The sequence below is a fragment of the Pseudophryne corroboree genome, chromosome 5 (genome assembly GCF_028390025.1).
Source record: "Pseudophryne corroboree isolate aPseCor3 chromosome 5, aPseCor3.hap2, whole genome shotgun sequence".
Taxonomy (NCBI): domain Eukaryota; kingdom Metazoa; phylum Chordata; class Amphibia; order Anura; family Myobatrachidae; genus Pseudophryne; species Pseudophryne corroboree.
The window spans coordinates 297,593,406-297,613,210 of NC_086448.1; the positions used below are offsets into that span (position 1 = coordinate 297,593,406).

Below are 19,805 nucleotides of genomic sequence, written 5' to 3' on the forward strand. Positions count from 1 at the left end.
CTGTTAACATCAAAGTATTTTCAAAACCAAACTAAAAAAAATACATTATTTGTGAGTGTGTCAGATTTAGACATGGTAAATGTTAAATTGGTATGTGTAAAAACAATTGCTGACAACAGTCATTTGTAACTGCAGTGTTTGGCAAGTAATTGCTCAACAGGTGACTTAATTTGCAAATTAATTGCTAAATAGGGCAGACACACTTGTAGCAGTAGTTCGCAAGGGCTGAGTAGCTGCAGACTTAAGGGCCCTACACACTGGCCGATTTTCGGAAAGATATGAACGATCTCGTTCATAAATGAACGAGAACTCGTTCATATCTTTCAGTGTGGAGACTCCAGCGATGAACGATGCGCGTCCCCGCGCTCGTTCATCGCTGGTCTCCCGTCGGCTGTGCATGCAGGCCAATATGGACGATCTCGTCCATATTTGCCTGCACTTCAATGCAGCCGCGTGACGGGGGGAGTGAAGAAACTTCACTCCCCCCGTCACTGCCCCCCCGCCGCCGGGTCGCTCGTCGGCCGTATCCGCCGTCGGGCAGCTCAGCGGCGGGTCGGCCAGTGAGTAGGGCCCTTTACTCCTCGGCTGCGTTCAGCTAGCGAACATTTGTTGTGTACTTATAACCATCTGCTACGCATTTTTGCACAAAACACGCCTACTGCCGTTTGCATACTCCTACACTAGCCACCTACTTTCACGCCCATTTAGTTAGATTGCGAAGCCAAGCCTCCGCACCGCCTCCGTCACACCCTCTTTTCGGTAGAGTAGTACGTACTGAAAGTCAGTTAGTATTTTTGCACAAGTGTCGTTACGCTGCCTTTGTGGACGTGCAATGTGGCATTCGCGCATGCGCAGTTTGCAAATTTTCACCGATTGCGATGAACTGCTGCGAACAACTCGGAATGAGGGCCCATATACGATCTGTGGTTGCACCCCCACTTCTGAATTAAACAATTGTGTACTTATTATTAAAAGGTATCTTTGAATATCACCTGTTTAGGTGAGGTACTATTTTTTCCAGTGCAACAGAATTCCCCCTTCCCCTCTATCCTCATTTTTGAATAAGTCCTATGTTACTCTATCTCTGTACATTTCCCAGTCAGACAGGGGAAGCGGGTCGCTGGCGGGAATGGCAGCACAAGGGTGGGAGCGCTGCTCTGACAGGCTGCGCTCCGGCAGGCTCAGCGGCACTTGGTGTATGGGCGTCCTGGGCTAGTGCACATACCCTACACTGGTCAAATATGCTAACAGGGGCTAATCCCGCTGTTAGCAGCACAAATACCTCAGGCCAGTATAATCTATTAAGTGCGGGAAGACGTGCCATTACAGGGGGTGGGACTTCTCCTCAGAGCGGATCCAGCACTCACTAGCACCATTTTCACCCTGCAGATCACACAGATGAGACGCTGAGAGGGAGCGCTGCCCTCCTCATAACTTCGGCATACCTCTGCGGTACCAGGGTGCTATAGACAGGGGGGAGAGTGTTATAAGTACTGTTTATCCTATTAAGGTTACTCAGTAAGCCCCGTCCGTTTATTCTATTAACTGCCTACTGGGGCGCTGTTTGGCTTGCTCCTTATACTCTGTGACTCTCTGAAGGTACTCTGGGGAAAACTGTGTTGGACATTTTCCTGTGTGTGTGTGTCTCTGTATATCTCACATTACCATGTCTAGGGACTCTGTGTCTTGTGCTGCAGAGTGTGTATCTTCTCCTGAAGAGTCTCTTCCATGTACTCAGGACTGCCATATTCCTTCCACTTCCATGAAGAGGACAGGAAAAAGTGGGAAAACCCACCTATAGTAGACGCTTTCGTATCTAGGTTGTCTAAAAAGATGGTTTTCTGCTGCGGGGTACACTGGGCTCCACAAGGATAGACATAGGGGTGTAGAGTAGGATCTTGATCTGAGGCACCAACAGGCTGAAAAGCTTTGACTGTTCCCAGAATGCATAGCGCCGCCTCCTCTATAACCCTGCCTCCCTGCACAGGAGCTCAGTTTTGTAGATGGTGCCGCAGATAGCAGGCACATAACAGAGGGGCTGCGCTGGGCAGCCCTGAGAAGAGCTTTTTAGAAGAAAAGTGAAGACTTCAAGGACAGCAGCAGTGTGTATATGTCTTTTGACATTCACTGCTGCAGCTCCATCTCTCCCCAGCGGCACTGTATACTCCCGAGCCCTGGTTGCCGGGTAACTACAGCAGGAGGCTGCGGTTTTCTTCCATGGTTAGGCACACACGACGGGGACTCTCCGGGATCGCGTGGCCGCGCTTCGGAAGGTGGTGAGTGGGTCCCGCTTGCGGGACCTGTACTTTATCGTGATCCGGCGCGGTCAGTGGGAGGCGGGCCGTGCGCGCTGGCGGTGGACACTGTGGAAGTACAGGCGATCCCACTAGATCACCAGGGCATGGGTGCAGGTCAGGTTTTCTCTTAAAGCCATTTTAATAGTAGCCCACAGTACCTGGTGGTTTTGCCAGCAGGGGGATAAGGCTTAGACCTGGAGCCCCTCCCCCAGCCCCAGGGCGCCATTTCCCGAAAATGTTCCTGCCCTGGAGCTGCATATCTGTCTTTTCCTCACTCCCTGTCAGTGTCTGGGTGCCATTTCTCTCAGCTACACTGTTCCTGGGACTGCTTGGGCAAATCCTCCTGTGTAAAGCCGCCTGGTTGTCAGCGCTGTGACTTTACATGACACTTAAGTATTCTACCTGCCTATTAGACAGTGTTAGTTAAGAAAGAGTGCATTTAGTCAGCGTTTTCTGGTACAATTACCCTGTGATATACATCCAGTTCTTACTGTGCAGTGTTATATCTATTGACTACATAGCTATATCAGCTGGTCCAGTGCAGTATTATTGTTGGTAATAACCTCTGCATTGTATAACTGTGACTATATGTGTGTGCATTAGCTTGCTGAGTGGTTTCCATTTCGTGTCTCTCACTCAACTTACTATCCCTATATTCTATAACCTGAGGGGGCTTGGTGCGTCAGGTCTTATAATAATATAGGATATTCACAAGATATACTCTAATACGTATTTTTCTCTGTGATTTTAGTCACAATATCCTCCTGTATCCCTGCTTGTGCTGACTACACTGCACAGGGGTTTGGGTAAGAGGTATTGTGCTGCTGCCAATTGTACTGTGTAGGTAACACAGGTAGATACTGCAAGTTATATCATGTCTGCTTCTGACGGTAACGGTTCTGGGGCGGAACACACTGCTGGTGTTGCTGAAGCCACAGATCCATATGAGGAGAATATAGCAGCTGTGGGTTCTGGTTCTGGGGGCTCCTTGCCCCCCAATGGAACTGTGGCAATGGAGGTCCATAATGACTCACCGTGGGATGCTTTTTCCACGCTTCTGCATACGCTAGTTAATAAATTAACACCCCCTATGGGACCCCTTATGCCGGTACAACCGTATGTGGTCCCTGCAGTTAATCCGCCGTATCTGCTCAGTTGAAGAAGTTGAACCAGTCCCTGACTACTAAAAAGTCTGACCCTCGCTCGCCTAAGCCCAAGGGTTCCTCTAAGTGAGCTCTTATCTCCTCACAATCCACTGCTGTCACTGACACCTCGTCTGATGAAGATGGCACTTACACTGACCCCACAGATTCTGACTAAGATACTGCTGATGGGGAGGGTGGTTCACATGTGGACGTTCTTTTTTGGAGGCTATTAAGTTGAGCAGAGCTGTCTAAAAATTGGGAAACGCCTCCTCCAGTAGACTCACATGTGGCTAGGATGGTGGTTTCCTCAGCTCTACCTGTCACTACCGTCACATCTCTAAAAGAGCCTACGGATAAACGTGTGGAGGGTTGTCTAAAAGCGATTTACACCCTCACGGGTGCTGCACAATGGCCCACTATTGCAGCAACATGGGCTGCAGAGGCTATTGAAGCATGGGCCTTGGAGTTAGTAGCTGAAATCTCTTCTGACCATGCTAGACAATGCTTGTCATATATTGTCACAGCTTCTTGCTATATTAAAGAGGCGGCTTCTGATGCCGGTATCCTAGCAGCCAAGGCCTCTACTACATCAGTCCTGGCTCGCCGGATTTTGTGGCTGAGATCCTGGTCTGTGGATCTGGACTCTAGAAAAACCCTGGAGGTACTCCCTTTCAAGGGAGATATTCTGTTTGGGCAGGACTTAAATAAGATTGTGGCTGACTTGGCTACGGCCAAAACCGCCTGTCTGCCAAGTACCGCTCCTTCTGTCTCGAAGGCTAAAGGTATTTCCTTTCGCCCCTTTCGTCCTTCAGGTAAAGCAAAAGGTCAGGCGTACAACAAGCAGGCCCACACTTCCAAAGCCCAAAAGAGCCTGGGCGGCCCGTCAGCCAGCTTCCAAGACCGATAAGCCGGCCGCATGACGGGGTGGGCCTACCCCTGGGGGATCCCAGGGTGGGGGGCCGGCTTCTAGGGTATACCCAGGAATGGTTGAAGACCACTTCAGATGCCTGGGTATGGGAAGTTGTCACTCAAGGTTACGCAATAGCCTTCAAAAACCGACCCCCTCATCGATTTTGCCGGACAGACATCCCGTTGGACCAGACAAAGGAAAACACTCTACATTCGGTGGTACAGACCCTCCTGGATACAGGAGTCATAGTACAGGTGCCTCTTGCACAGAGGGGCCGGGGGTACTATTCTCCGCTGTTTCTAGTCCCGAAACCGAATGGGTCCTCCCGGCCCATTCTCAACCTCAAGGCATTGAACAGGTTTGTGAAGGTTTTCAAGTTCTGTATGGAAACCCTTCGCTCTATAGTTCTGGCCTTGGAATCTGGGGACTACATGGTCTCCCTGGACATACAGGATGCTTACCTGCATATTCCTATAGCAGCGTCACATCAGCAATACCTGAGGTTTGCGATTGGCAACCTCCTTTACCAGTTTTGGCGTTACCTTTCGGTTTAACTATGGCTCCGCGAGTCTTCACCAAAGTTATGGCGGTGATGACGGTGGTACTCCGCCGTCAAGGGGTCAGGATACTGCCGTATTTGGACGACTTGTTAATCCTGGCAAATTCCCCAGAACTTCTCCTACATCATCTGGATATGACTGTCCAGTTTCTACAAGCCCACGGGTGGCTCATCAACTGGAAGAAATCCTCCCTGGTCCCTGCTCAGAGCATGGTGCACCTGGGAGCGCTATTGGACACTCACAACCAGAGGTTGTTCTTGTCTCAGGAGAAAGTCCTGAAGCTTCAGGACAGGATTCGTTGCTTCCTTTCTCATCCGCATGTGTCGATATATTCGGTGATGCAGGTGCTGGGCCTCATGGTGTCAGCATTCGACATGGTGGAGTATGCTCAATTCCATTCTCGCCCCCTCCAGAAGCTGATTCTAGCCAAGTGGGATGGCCTGCCTCACCGGATCAGGTCTCAAATGATCTCATTGACTCCGGAGGTCCGTCTGTCGCTGCTCTGGTGGCTCCAGGACCGACAATTGTGCAGGGGCCGTCCATTCTGGATATCCAACTGTGTCCTGTTGACGACAGATGCCCATCTAAGAGGTTGGGGTGCAGTGCTGGAGCAACACTCCCTTCAGGGTCGGTGGACCAAGGAGGAATCTCTCCTCTCGATCAACATTCTGGAATTGCAGGCAGTCTTCAATGCGTTGAACCTGGCCCAGCATTTAATTCAGAACCGTCCTGTTCAGGTACAGTCGGACAACGCCACCACAGTGGCTTACATAAATAATCAAGGCGGCACTCGAAGCCGCTTGGCAATGAAGGAAGTCTAGAGAGAAATTTACTTTACAGAAGACTCTTGTGTGGGTGCACTCTTGTATTTAATTGTTTATATGACTAAATATTAAAACATAACTTTTATTAGCTCATTTTTAAAATAAATCCACACTCTATAATCCACCACAATTAGTTAATAAAGATATACTTGTACACGCAATTGTGCTTATATCACTTGAAATGGATGTAAACTACAGATTGAATTAATATCAGCAATAAAAAATTGGAAATGTTCTGGTTAATCTGTCACCAAAAGACTTGTAGGGGGATGTGGACACTGTGGTTCTACATCCGAATCCTAGCCAACCAGCACAAGCGAAGCTTGTTTTAATGAGAACTCAATGGGTCATAATTGACCGGACTATTATTATCATCAGGAGTATAGATACTAATAACAATGTGTGTGCGTGGGGGGGTACCTTCTGTTTCACCCCGTGGTTGTGAATAATGGGTTTAGCTGATTTTTCTTTAAGTATCTAGGAAAAGGAAAAAAGGAAAAGGGGAAGAAAATGTAGTGATCCTGCTGTTGGCATCTAGTCGAAGTGGGTCATTAATTACAACACCAGGTATTCTCTGGGGGTCCCCCTCACAGATACTGACCCAGCCCACCACCGTTTTGCTTCCAAGATCGGACGAGATCGGGCTCTGTCGGTGGGGTATGGTAGTAATTGTTAGACACAATTAGTCGACTCGCCAATGAGAGTGCACCTAGTACAGAATTCAAGAGAGAGACACAAGTTGCGGATCTGCTTTCTATGTTAGACGCAGGATTAACCTGTGAATCATAGATTAGAGTCCGCTGATATAGGAAACGAGTAAAAGTGAGAGAATGCAGAGGAATCTGTATAATAGGATTATATCAGGTATTAGCCTGAGTCATTAGGAAGGTACAGTGTAAAATAATTTTTGAAGCTTAGATGCACACTCTAAAGAAAGCCCCACTGTGGGCCAGATCAGGATATGCTGACTATGACTTGTGCTATATTTGCACCGATTATTCCCACATGTAAACACAAATTATTATATCACAGGGCAGTTAAGGGAGTACAGAGAAATTTGTATAATAGAATTATGTCAGGTATTAACCTGAGTCAAAATTCAACGGCTATGACATGCTGGATTTGCCCCGATTATTCCCACGTATAGGCACAATTAATTGTATCAAAGTGCGGGGTTGTCATGTTAGGGAGGCCGGCCACTAAAGAGGAGTATATCTAGGAAATTATGATAATGTCCCTAGGAACTGTTGGTCTCGTAGGGATTAAGGTTTTTAGGAGCCCTGTAATATTAACTGCTCCCAGTTGCTTGCAGAGTGTATCATAAATAAATACAGAATGCAATTGCTGTATCCTATCTGTAACAATCTTATTACCACTGTGTCATGTTTGGGGAGTCAAAAAGATTTTTTGCTACAAACAGATATTGATTACAAAAAGATACGAAAAAAATACCAGTCACTGCCCAGGTCCCTGGGTCAGTCTGAGGTTAAGAGGATCTAAGTGATACTCCTGGTGTCCTTTGGTCAAGTCTGGAAAACACGTTTCACCCATCCTGCGGGCTTATTCACTTCCAATGCTGCTAGTTGCAGTGGTAAGCCAGGGTTAAATACCAGTTAGGAAAAAACCCAGCCAATCTTTGAAGTCAAATTACCTGCCTGATTGATTTCAGGCGATCTGCTATGATCAGCAAAAGTAACGTCCTCTCTTCGGTTGCTATGTTACCCTGGTAGCTGTACATACTAGGGGAGAGATGACTCATATGTGAGGTTGCAGACGGCCGTGCCTGACATCGCTGCCGCTGCACCCGGTCAGCTGTTTATTAGCTCAAATTGCTTGTGCTCCGTATCGTCTCCCCGGCAACCCGGGCAGAGACGATTGCGTCATATCTGGTTAGTGCCTCTGCGTCCCGTTGCTGGGCAACTGAAAGAGGAGTGTTCCTTTGTGTATTAATCAGCGGAAGTGACGTCCTCTCTCCGGTTGCTAGGTTACCCTAGTTGCTGTACATCCTAGAAGAGAGATGACTCATATGTAGGAATGTAGACGACCGTACCCGACACCGCTGCTGCTGTAACCCGGTCCGCTATCAGCTTAAATTGCTTATGCTCCGTGTCGTCTCCCCGGCAACCCGGGCAGAGACGATTGCGTCTTATCCGGTTGGTGCCTCTGTGTCCCGTTGCTAAGCAACTAAGAGAGGAGTGTTCCTTTGTATATTGGGGGCGGGTAGGCATCCTGCACTCAAATGTGCGGTGCCCCGATAGCCCCCGTTGTTTACATATATTGTGTTCTCTACACGCAAAGTCCACCCGCTGGTGGGTGTGGTTAAAGTATGTCGATCTTTAATTAGGTCGGCCAAGAACATGGTATCAAACTGTTACTTGTAACCTGGCCGTCCTGTAGTTGGTTTGTTGTATTAATTATCCTGCACCCTGGTATATTTATCCGTGGGTGCGGGAGAGTAGCGCATCCATGTCTTGGCCCAGGGCTGGGGTGTTATGCCTCTGGGTGGTAATTATATACTTGATTAGCCTTAATGATATATGTACCACTTATTTTTTGGTGAAATATAAAGTGAACCTAACTGGGTAATTACGGTGATCTTGGGAAAGTGGTGAAGGGGCTAAATTGTGCTGACCTTGTACCCTATTTCTGATTATAGCTAAAAGTGTGAGAGTAGTGATAAAAGTGAAATGTCACCCTGATTAGAGTGCTATTTATTGTTTGGAGTAGTCCGCTTGGTTTAATTTATTGGATATTGGAATTGTTGATCTCCTAGACTGGTGGGTAGTGTAAGTGAAACATCTAGCTGACTGGTGCAGTATCGGGTGTGTATTGAAAGAGAGTGAACCTGTTAAGGAAGTGGGTCTATTTGGTGCTTACGAAGTGTGCTAGTGCTTCTCTGGATAGGTGTCAATTTTAACGGTTGCTGGGGACCCATATTTGGATATGTGTTGTGAAAGGTGAACAAACCAAACGGGGGTGAAAGGCGTGTATACTTCTAGGTAGATTAAGAAAAAATATATTGGGGTGAGAGAGTGTCCAAAGCGTGAGATGTGGGGGATGTGTGTGGGTCCTATTGTTGATAAATAGATTGAGAAGTGAGTGTGTATTGAGTGCCAAGATTGTGTGTAATCATGAGTGTATATTTGGATGATGCCACGAAGTGCAGTTGTTTAGTGAGAGACACATAATGAAATTGAAGAATAAAGATGAATAAAGGATAATTAAAGATATAAAAAATATAAAAAAATATAAAAATAATATGAAAAAATAATTAAAAATAAAGATAAATGATTCATCAGGGTTGATCTTATTGTTGTTAGTTGCGTGGTAGTGAATTTGTCACTCTTTAGGACCCATTACTTGTCCTCTTAGTACTCAAGGTGTGTACTTAAAGGGATACCGAAGTGTACTATTATTAAGTGATGAAGAAAGTAAGAGAACCATTGTAGGAAAAGATGTCGCGATTGTCCTATTTATTGAGCATGCAGGGTAGGCAACAGTAATGTGTGACCTGGTTGCTTATGTTAATGGGTAGTAAGTTTGTCACTTATTGGGAAACATTAATTAGTCCTATTAAGAATCATGGTGTGTGCTTAGAATATTGCTGAGGTGTGCAGATTATCGGGTGAAGGAGAAGGTGAGTAGGAAAATATATTTTAAAAAAAATATGAGACCCAGTGTGAAGAAAAGTGACACGATTGTTATCATTCACGAGCATGCAGAGTAAAGAAATATTTCAGTGTAATCTGGTTACCTACAGAAAAGCACTGTAATTTATGCTTTCATTAAGACCCATTGGTTTGTATGTGTTGAGTTTGAATATCCACTCCGTTTCTTTCTTCAGAAGTTCCTTGCTAAGATCTCCTCCTCTGATGCCCAGCTGAACTTTTTCCAAGCCATAAACCTTCAGTTCTTTCAGAAAGTCCGTGTGACAGGAATGAAAATGTCTAGCCACCGAGGTCAGTTTTCTCATTTGCATGAGATCACTAGCAGCATTGCGGCATGTTCCTACATGTTCCAATATTCGCTCCTTAAATTTTCGGGTCGTCATCCCTACATACCTCAAGTTACAACTACACTCAATGCAGTAGATCAGACCTTGGGTACTGCAGTTGAAGAATTGTTTGATGGGTATAAGCTTGCCGTATCGGTCAGATATGGAGTTTACTTTCAGTATCTGGGGACATGCTTTGCAGTGTCCGCATGGAAAAGTACCCCTCAATGTGTTTGGCTTGGTTGTCCTTGATTGGAAATGACTCCGTACTAGGAGGTCCTTGATGTTGCTTGATCTCCTCCAACTCATTTGTATGTTTGTTTCTATCAATGGTGCCAGGGTCTTATCCAGTTGGAGTATAGGGATATGTTTCTCAATAGCCTTCTTGATCTGTCTCCATTCCGGGCAAAAAGTCCTGATAAATCTGATCTTGTTATCTGGTTGGCTGGGAGTTTTGGTTGGGAAGATAAGAGTGTCCCTAGGTATCTTGATTGCTTCCTTATATGCCCGTTTCAATGATCTTTTACTGTAGCCTCTCTCATGTAACCGATGGGAGAGTTCTTGGCTTTTGATTTTGAAAACCTCTTCTTCTGAACAATTTCTTCGGAGTCTCAGGAACTCTCCCTAGGGTATATTCTCTACCGTTAGTGGGAAATGCGCACTGGTTTGGAACAAAAGACTATTAGTTGATGTTTCTTTCCGGTAGAGTTCAGTTGATAAGTTGCCTGTGCTGGATTTATAAATGTTAATGTCAAGGAAGGCTATTTTCTCCTGATTGATGGTATGTGTCAGCTTTATATTCAGGTCATTGTTGTTCAGGAGCTTGATGAATTCCATCAAGAGATCTTGATCCCCATCCCATATGACAAAGATGTCATCTATATATCTCAGCCACAACATCACATGTTCTGTATATAGAGCATTAGTGTCCATGAAGACATACTTCTTCTCCCACCAGCCCAAAAACAGATTTGCATAAGTGGGCGCACAGGCTGCCCCCATAGCTGTACCCCTGACCTGGAGGTAAAAATGTTCCTGAAACGTGAAGTAGTTCTTCTCTAGTACAAATGCCAATAGGTTGTATAGGAAGTTGCCAAAATCACCCTTCTTGTCACCATCAAGGAAGAACTGTGTTGCCCTTAGCCCAGCTTGGTGGTCAATACTGGTGTACAGTGCTTCAATGTCTAGGGTCACCAGTAAGAAATTGTCCTCAAAAATAATGTCACTGATCTTCTGTAGTAAATCTGAGGTGTCTTTCAGATATGAGGGTTAAAAAAAAAAATTCTTTAGTGAACAGAACTCAAGAAAAGAAGGAGCAATGGGAGCCCCCCCTTGGAACTCGGAGGAACTAGAGATGGTGGCAATTCTAGAAGACCTCCAATTAGAATCGAGACAAGAAACAGGGACAAGAGATCGCCCAAAGTGTAGAGCCAAGTCAACCTTCTTCCCACCGGACAATAACAGTCCGAAAATTAGGGTTTTCTTGGACATGGTATCTAAAGAATTCGATCTGATCAAACATCGCAGAGAAAGGAAATACTATTACTTTCCCCAGAATTTATCCTATGATGAAAGAGAGGCACTGAGAGATCTGAGAGACTGGAATGATGTGGTAATAAAGCCATCCAACAAGGGGGGTAATATAGTGCTCTGGCCGATAGACATGTATGTGACAGAAGCTCTGAGACAACTGAAACAAACTACATGTTACAAAAAGCTGCTAAGCAACCCAACACTCCGTTTCCACAAAGAGTATACCAGTCTAATTGAAGAAGCCTGGACAACAGGTGTCATCACAAAACAAGAACATGCATATCTCTCTGTAAAGAACCCCAAAACACCCACATTCTATCTCCTCCCAAAAACACATAAAGATCTGAAGAAACCCCCGGGGAGACCCATCATGTCAGGTAATGGAGGCCTGCTTGAACAGCCGAGTCGCTTTTTGGACCTACATCTCCGGGAATATGTTCTGCAGTTACCCTCGTATCTGAAAGACACCTCAGATTTACTACAGATGATCAGTGACATTATTTTTGAGGACAATTTCTTACTGGTGACCCTAGATGTTGAAGCACTGTACACCAGTATTGACCACCAGGCTGGGCTAAGGGCAACACAGTTTTTCCTTGATGGTGACGAGAAGGGTGATTTTGGCAACTTCCTATACAACCTATTGGCATTTGTACTAGAGAAGAACTACTTCACGTTTCAGGAACATTTTTACCTCCAGGTCAGGGGTACAGCTATGGGGGCAGCCTGTGCGCCCACTTATGCAAATCTGTTTTTGGGCTGGTGGGAGAAGAAGTATGTCTTCATGGACACTAATGCTCTATATACAGAACATGTGATGTTGTGGCTGAGATATATAGATGACATCTTTGTCATATGGGATGGGGATCAAGATCTCTTGATGGAATTCATCAAGCTCCTGAACAACAATGACCTGAATATAAAGCTGACACATACCATCAATCAGGAGAAAATAGCCTTCCTCGACATTAACATTTATAAATCCAGCACAGGCAACTTATCAACTGAACTCTACCGAAAAGAAACATCAACTAATAGTCTTTTGTTCCAAACCAGTGCGCATTTACCACCAACGGTAGAGAATATACCCTAGAAAGAGTTCCTGAGACTCCGAAGAAATTGTTCAGAAGAAGAGGTTTTCAAAATCAAAAGCCAAGAACTCTCCCATCAGTTACATGAGAGAGGCTACAGTAAAATATAATTGAAACGGGCATATAAGGAAGCAATCAAGATACCTAGGGACACTCTTATCTTCCCAACCAAAACTCCCAGCCAACCAGATAACAAGATCAGATTTATCTGGACTTTTTGCCCGGAATGGAGACAGATCAAGAAGGCTATTGAGAAATATCTCCCTATACTCCAACTGGCACCATTGATAGAAACAAACATACAAATGAGTTGGAGGAGATCAAGCAACATCAAGGACCTCCTAGTATGGAGTCATTTCCAATCAAGGACAACCAAGCCAAACACATTGAGGGGTACTTTTCCATGTGGACACTGCAAAGCATGTCCCCAGATACTGAAAGTAAACTCCATATCTGACCGATACGGCAAGCTTATACCCATCAAACAATTCTTCAACTGCAGTACCCAAGGTCTGATCTACTGCATTGAGTGTAGTTGTAACTTGAGGTATGTAGGGATGACGACCCGAAAATTTAAGGAGCGAATATTGGATCATGTAGGAACATGCCGCAATGCTGCTAGTGATCTCATGCGAATGAGAAAACTGACCTCGGTGGCTAGACATTTTCATTCCTGTCACACGGACTTTCTGAAAGAACTGAAGGTTTATGGCTTGGAAAAAGTTCAGCTGGGCATCAGAGGAGGAGATCTTAGCAAGGAACTTCTGAAGAAAGAAACGGAGTGGATATTCAAACTCAACACATACAAACCAATGGGTCTTAATGAAAGCATAAATTACAGTGCTTTTCTTTAGGTAACCAGATTACACTGAAATATTTCTTTACTCTGCATGCTCATGAATGATAACAATCGTGTCACTTTTCTTCACACTGGGTCTTATATTTTTTCTTAAATATATTTTCCTACTCACCTTCTCCTTCACCGAATAATCTGCACACCTCGGCAATATTCTAAGCACACACCATGATTCTTAATGGGACTAATTGTTTCCCAATAAGTGACAAACTTACTATCCATTAACATAGGCAATCAGGTCACACATTACTGTTGCCTACCCTGCATGCTCGATAAATAGGACAATCGCGACATCTTTTCCTACAATGGTTCTCTTACTTTCTTCATCACTTAATAATAGTACACTTCGGTATCCCTTTAAGTACACACCTTGAGTACTAAGAGGACAAGTAATGGGTCCTAAAGAGTGACAAATTCACTACCACGCAACTAACAACAATAAGATCAACCCTGATGAATCATTTATCTTTATTTTTAATGATTTTTTCATATTATTTTTATATTTTTTTATATTTTTTATATCTTTAATTATCCTTTATTCATCTTTATTCTTCAATTTCATTATGTGTCTCTCACTAAACAACTGCACTTCGTGGCATCATCCAAATATACACTCATGATCACACACAATCTTGGCACTCAATACACCCTCACTTCTCAATCTATTTATCAACAATAGGACCCACACACATCCCCCACATCTCACGCTTTGGACACTCTCTCACCCCAATATATTTTTTCTTAATCTACCTAGAAGTATACACGCCTTTCACCCCCGTTTGGTTTGTTCACCTTTCACAACACATATCCAAATATGGGTCCCCAGCAACCGTTAAAATGGACACCCATCCAGAGAAGCACTAGCACACTTCGTAAGCACCAAATAGACCCACTTCTTTAACAGGTTCACTCTCTTTCAATACACACCCGATACTGCACCAGTCAGCTAGATGTGTCACTTACACTACCCACCAGTCTAGGAGATCAACCATTCCAATATCCAATAAATTAAACCAAGCAGACTACTCCAAACAGTAAATAGCACTCTAATCAGGGTGACATTTCACTTTTATCACTACTCTCACACTTTTAGCTATAATCAGAAATAGGGTACAAGGTCAGCACAATTTAGCCCCTTCACCACTTTCCCAAGATCACCCTAATTACCCAGTTAGGTTCACTTTATATTTCACCAAAAAATAAGTGGTACATATATCATTAAGGCTAATCAAGTATATAATTACCACCCAGAGGCATAACACCCCAGCCCTGGGCCAAGACATGGATGCACTACTCTCCCGCACCCACGGATAAATATACCAGGGTGCAGGATAATTAATACCACAAACCAACTACAGAACGGCCAGGTTACAAGTAACAGTGTGATACCATGTTCTTGGCCGACCTAATTAAAGATCAACATACTTTAACCACACCCACCAGCGGGTGGACTTTGTGTGTAGAGAGCACAATATATGTAAACAACGAGGGCTATCGGGGCACCGCACATTTGAGTGCAGGATGCCTACCCACCCCCAATATACAAAGGAACACTCCTCTCTTAGTTGCTTAGCAACGGGACACAAAGGCACCAACCGGATAAGACGCAATCGTCTCTGCCCGGGTTGCCGGGGAGACGACACGGAGCATAAGCAATTTAAGCTAATAGATAGCGGACCGGGTTACAGTGGCAGCGGTGTCAGGTACGGTCGTCTACAATCCTACATATGAGTCATCTCTCCTCTAGGATGTACAGCAACTAGGGTAACCTAGCAACCGGAGAGAGGACGTCACTTCCGCTGATTAATACACAAAGGAACACTCCTCTCTCAGTTGCCCAGCAACGGGACGCAGAGGCACTAACCGGATATGACGCAATCGTCTCTGCCTGGGTTGCCGGGGAGACGATACAGAGCACAAGCAATTTGAGCTAATAAACAGCTGACCGGGTGCAGCGGCAGCGATGTCAGGCACGGCCGACTGGCAACCTTACATATGAGTCATCTCTCCCCTAGTATGTACAGCTACCAGGGTAACATAGCAACCGGAGAGAGGACGTCACTTCCGCTGATCATAGCGGATCGCCTGAAATCAATCAGGCAGGTAATTTGACTTCAGTGATTGGCTGGGGTTTTTCCTAACTGGTATTTAAACCTGGCTTACCACTGCAACTAGCAGCATTGGAAGTGAGCAAGCCCGCAGGACGGGTGAAACGCGTTTTCCAGACTTGACCAAAGGACACCAGGAGTATCACTTAGATCCTCTTAACCTCAGACTGACCCAGGGACCTGGGCAGTGACTGGTATTTTTTCCGTATCTTTTTGTAATCAATATCTGTTTGTAGCAAAAAAATTTTTTGACTCCCCAGACATGACACAGTGGTAATAAGATTGTTACAGATAGGATACAGCAATTGCATTCTGTATTTATTTATGATACACTCTGCAAGCAATTGGGAGCAGTTAATATTACAGGGCTCCTAAAAACCTTAATCCCTACGAGACCAACAGGTCCTAGGGACATTATCATAATTTCCTAGATATACTCCTCTTTAGTGGCCGGCCTCCCTAACATGACAACCCCGCACTTTGATATAATTAATTGTGCCTATACGTGGGAATAATCGGTGCAAATCCAGCATGTCATATCCGGTGAATTTTGACTCAGGTTAATACCTGACATAATTCTATTATACAAATTTCTCTGTACTCCCTTAACTGCCCTGTGATATAATAATTTGTGTTTACATGTGGGAATAATCGGTGCAAATATAGCACAAGTCATAGTCAGCATATCCTGATCTGGCCCACAGTGGGGCTTTCTTTAGAGTGTGCATCTAAGCTTCAAAAATTATTTTACACTGTACCTTCCTAATGACTCAGGCTAATACCTGATATAATCCTATTATACAGATTCCTCTGCATTCTCTCACTTTTACTCGTTTCCTATATCAGCGGACTCTAATCTATGATTCACAGGTTAATCCTGCGTCTAACATAGAAAGCAGATCCGCAACTTGTGTCTCTCTCTTGAATTCTGTACTAGGTGCACTCTCATTGGCGAGTCGACTAATTGTGTCTAACAATTACTACCATACCCCACCGACAGAGCCCGATCTCGTCCGATCTTGGAAGCAAAACGGTGGTGGGCTGGGTCAGTATCTGTGAGGGGGACCCCCAGAGAATACCTGGTGTTGTAATTAATGACCCACTTCGACTAGATGCCAACAGCAGGATCACCACATTTTCTTCCCCTTTTCCTTTTTTCCTTTTCCTAGATACTTAAAGAAAAATCAGCTAAACTCATTATTCACAACCACGGGGTGATACAGAAGGTACCCCCCCACGCACACACATTGTTATTAGGATCTATATTCCTGATGATAATAATAGTCCGGTCAATTATGACCCATTGAGGTCTCATTAAAACAAGCTTCGCTTGTGCTGGTTGGTTAGGATTCGGATGTAGAACCACAGTGTCCACATCCCCCTACAAGTCTTTTGGTGACAGATTAACCAGAACATTTCCAATTTTTTATTGCTGATATTAATTCAATCTGTAGCTTACATCCATTTCAAGTGATATAAGCACAATTGCGTGTACAAGTATATCTTTATTAACTAATTGTGGTGGATTATAGAGTGTGGATTTATTTTAAAAATGAGCTAATAAAAGTTATGTTTTAATATTTAGTCATATAAACAATTAAATACAAGAGTGCACCCACACAAGAGTCTTCTGTAAAGTCGATTTCTCACTAGTTTCTCTCTGACTCTGGGTGCACCACCAGCAGGGCCGGTTCAAGGGCGCAGAGCGCCCCGGGCAGGAAAGGGGCGTGGCCTAATACAGGGGGGGGGCGTGGTGAGTCACGCCCCCTGTACATTGAAAGCGCCGCTTGAATGCTGAGCGGTGCGCGATGACGTCATCGCGCACCGCACAGCAAAAGGTCCTCTCCACGAAGAGAAACTAGACGCTATGCGTCTAGTTCCCTTCGTGGAGAGGACCTTTGCTGTGCGGTGCGCGATGACGTCATCGCGCACCGCTCAGCAGTTACTCTCCACGAAGGGAAACTAGACGCATAGCGTCTAGTTCCCTTCACAGGAGGCGCCGAGGACGGGGACGGCAGCGGGCAGCGGAGGCGGACGGGGGACACAGCGGCCAGCAGTGGCGGATCTTGCCACGGTGCGGCGCCCTCCGGATGGCGCCAGCGCCCTCCGGAAGGCGGCGCCCCGGGCAAAAGTCCTGCTTGCCCGTGGCAAGAACTGCCACTGACCACCAGGTACAAATAATAGGAAGCATTCCTGTATATGAATATAATTCTGGTTCTATATAACATTGTCTGAATTTTGTGACTGGTGCGGAGTCACACCCTTGTTAATGAAGGAAGTCTCACGGATTCTACATTGGGCGGAATGCCATCTACCGGCCATATCGGCAATATTCATTCCGGGAGTCCTGAATTGGGAAGCTGACTCTCTCAGTCGTCAGGACGTACATGCCAGCGAGTAAAGCCTCCATCCAGAAGTGTTTTAACTACTAGTGGAAAAGTGGGGCCTTCCAGACGTGAATCTGATGGCGTCTCGACACAATCACAAGGTTCCGGTCTTCGGAGCAAGGACAAGGGATCCTCAAGCAGCATTCGTGGATGCGCTTTCGGTGCCGTGGAGGTTTCGGCTGCCGTACGTGTTCCCTCCGGTGTCACTCCTGCCCAGGGTAATTCGGAAGTTCAAGCAAGAAAAAGGAAATCTGCTTCTCATAGCTCCAGCGTGGTCCAGACGGCACTGGTTCTCAGACCTGCAGGGCCTGTCATCAGAGCCTTTAATTCTACTTCCACAACGCACAGACCTCCTCGTTCAGGGCCCCTGTGTCTACCAGGACCTAGCCCGGCTGTCTTTGACGGCGTGGCTCTTGAAGCTTCCGTCTTGAGGGCTAAAGGGTTTTCTGAGGCGGTCATTCAAACTATGTTGCGGGCCCGGAAACCGGCTTCGGCTCGGATTTACTATAGGGTCTGGCATTCTTACTTTGGTGCGCATCTAACGATTATGACGCTTCCAAGTTTAGTATAGCCAAGTTGTTGGCTTTTCTTCAGCAGGGCCAGAACTTAGGCCTGCGTCTGGCCTCCCTCAAGGTTCAAATATCGGCCTTGTCGGTGTGGTTTCAGAGAAAAATTGCGACATTACCCGATGTGCATATCTTTACTCAGGGTGTGTTGCGTATCCAACCTCCCTATGTCCCGCCTGTTGCTCCCTGGGACTTGTCGGTGGTTTTGGAGGCGCTACAAGAGTCTCCGTTTGAACCTCTTGGTTCAGCTGATCTTAAGTGGCTTTCCCTTAAGGTGGTGTTTCTGCTGGCTATTGCCTCAGCTAGAAGAGTGTCGGATTTGGGTGCCTTGTCCTGTAGTTCCCCATATCTGATATTTCACCGTGACCGGGCAGTTCTTAGGACTCGTTCCGGATATTTACCTAAGGTGGTTTCTTCGTTCCACCTTAACCAGGAGATTGTGGTTCTGGCACTTGTTTCTCCTGATCTATCTCCCAAACAGAGGTCTTTGGATGTGGTACGGGCTCTCCATATCTATGTGATGAGAACTGCTTCTATTAGGAAATCTGATTCCCTCTTTGTGCTTTTTGGATTTCACAAACGGGGCTGGCCTGCTCACAATCAGACTTTGACCAGATGGATTAGAATGGTGATTGCACATGCTTATGTGAGGGCTGGTCTGTCAGCTCCTGCTCACATTACGGCCCATTCTAATCGGTCTGTTGGACCTTCTTGGGTGGCCCACCATGGTGCGACCTTTGAACAATTGTGCAAGGCGGCTATGTGGTCCTCCGTGAACACGTCCATTAAGGTTCTATGCCTTCGATACTGCCGCTTCCCAGGATGCTTCCTTTGGATGCCGGGTTCTTGTGCCCGCTACAGTGCGTCCCCTCCCATAAGGAACTGCTTTAGGACATCCCCTATGTCTATCCTTGTGGAGCCCAGTGTACCCCGCAGCAGAAAACGAGTTTTATGGTAAGAACTTACCTTTGTTAAAACTCTTTCTGCGAGGTACACTGGGCTCCACAAGGCACCCACCCTGACGCACTTAGCTTCTTTGGGTTGGTATGGCATTAGCCGCTGACACTTCTCCTGTCGTGAGAGTGTGGTGTATGTGGCTACTATATGTGACGACGTTGTTGTCTCTTTTCCTGCTACTGCATTGGGCTGGTTAACTAAAAACTGAGCTCCTGTGCAGGGAGGCGGGGTTATAGAGGAGGCGGCGCTATGCATTCTGGGAACAGTCAAAGCTTTTCAGCCTGTTGGTGCCTCGGATCAAGATCCTACTCTACACCCCTATGTCTATCCTTGTGGAGCCCAGTGTACCTCGCAGAAAGAGTTTTAACAAAGGTAAGTTCTTACCATAAAACTAATTTTACCTGTCCCTGGTTCAACTGCTTTAAAAGAGCTGGCTGACCGCAAGATTGAGACTACGCTCAAGTCACTATACCCAGCTTCAGGTGTGGCATTGAGGCCCACTATTGCTTGTGCGTGGATTTCTAAGGCCATAGTAAGGTGGCCAGGCACATTAGTAGAGGAATTAGATACTATGGAC

At 45.7% G+C, this 19,805-nt stretch overlaps 2 pseudogenes; one reads left to right on the forward strand and one right to left on the reverse strand.

Annotated features, from left to right (window-relative positions):
- Positions 1–6,288: 6,288 nt before the first annotated feature.
- Positions 6,289–6,407, reverse strand: LOC134930480 (5S ribosomal RNA; annotated as a pseudogene).
- A 9,886-nt stretch (positions 6,408–16,293) lies between these two features.
- LOC134930482 (5S ribosomal RNA) lies at positions 16,294–16,412 on the forward strand (annotated as a pseudogene).
- Positions 16,413–19,805: the final 3,393 nt, after the last annotated feature.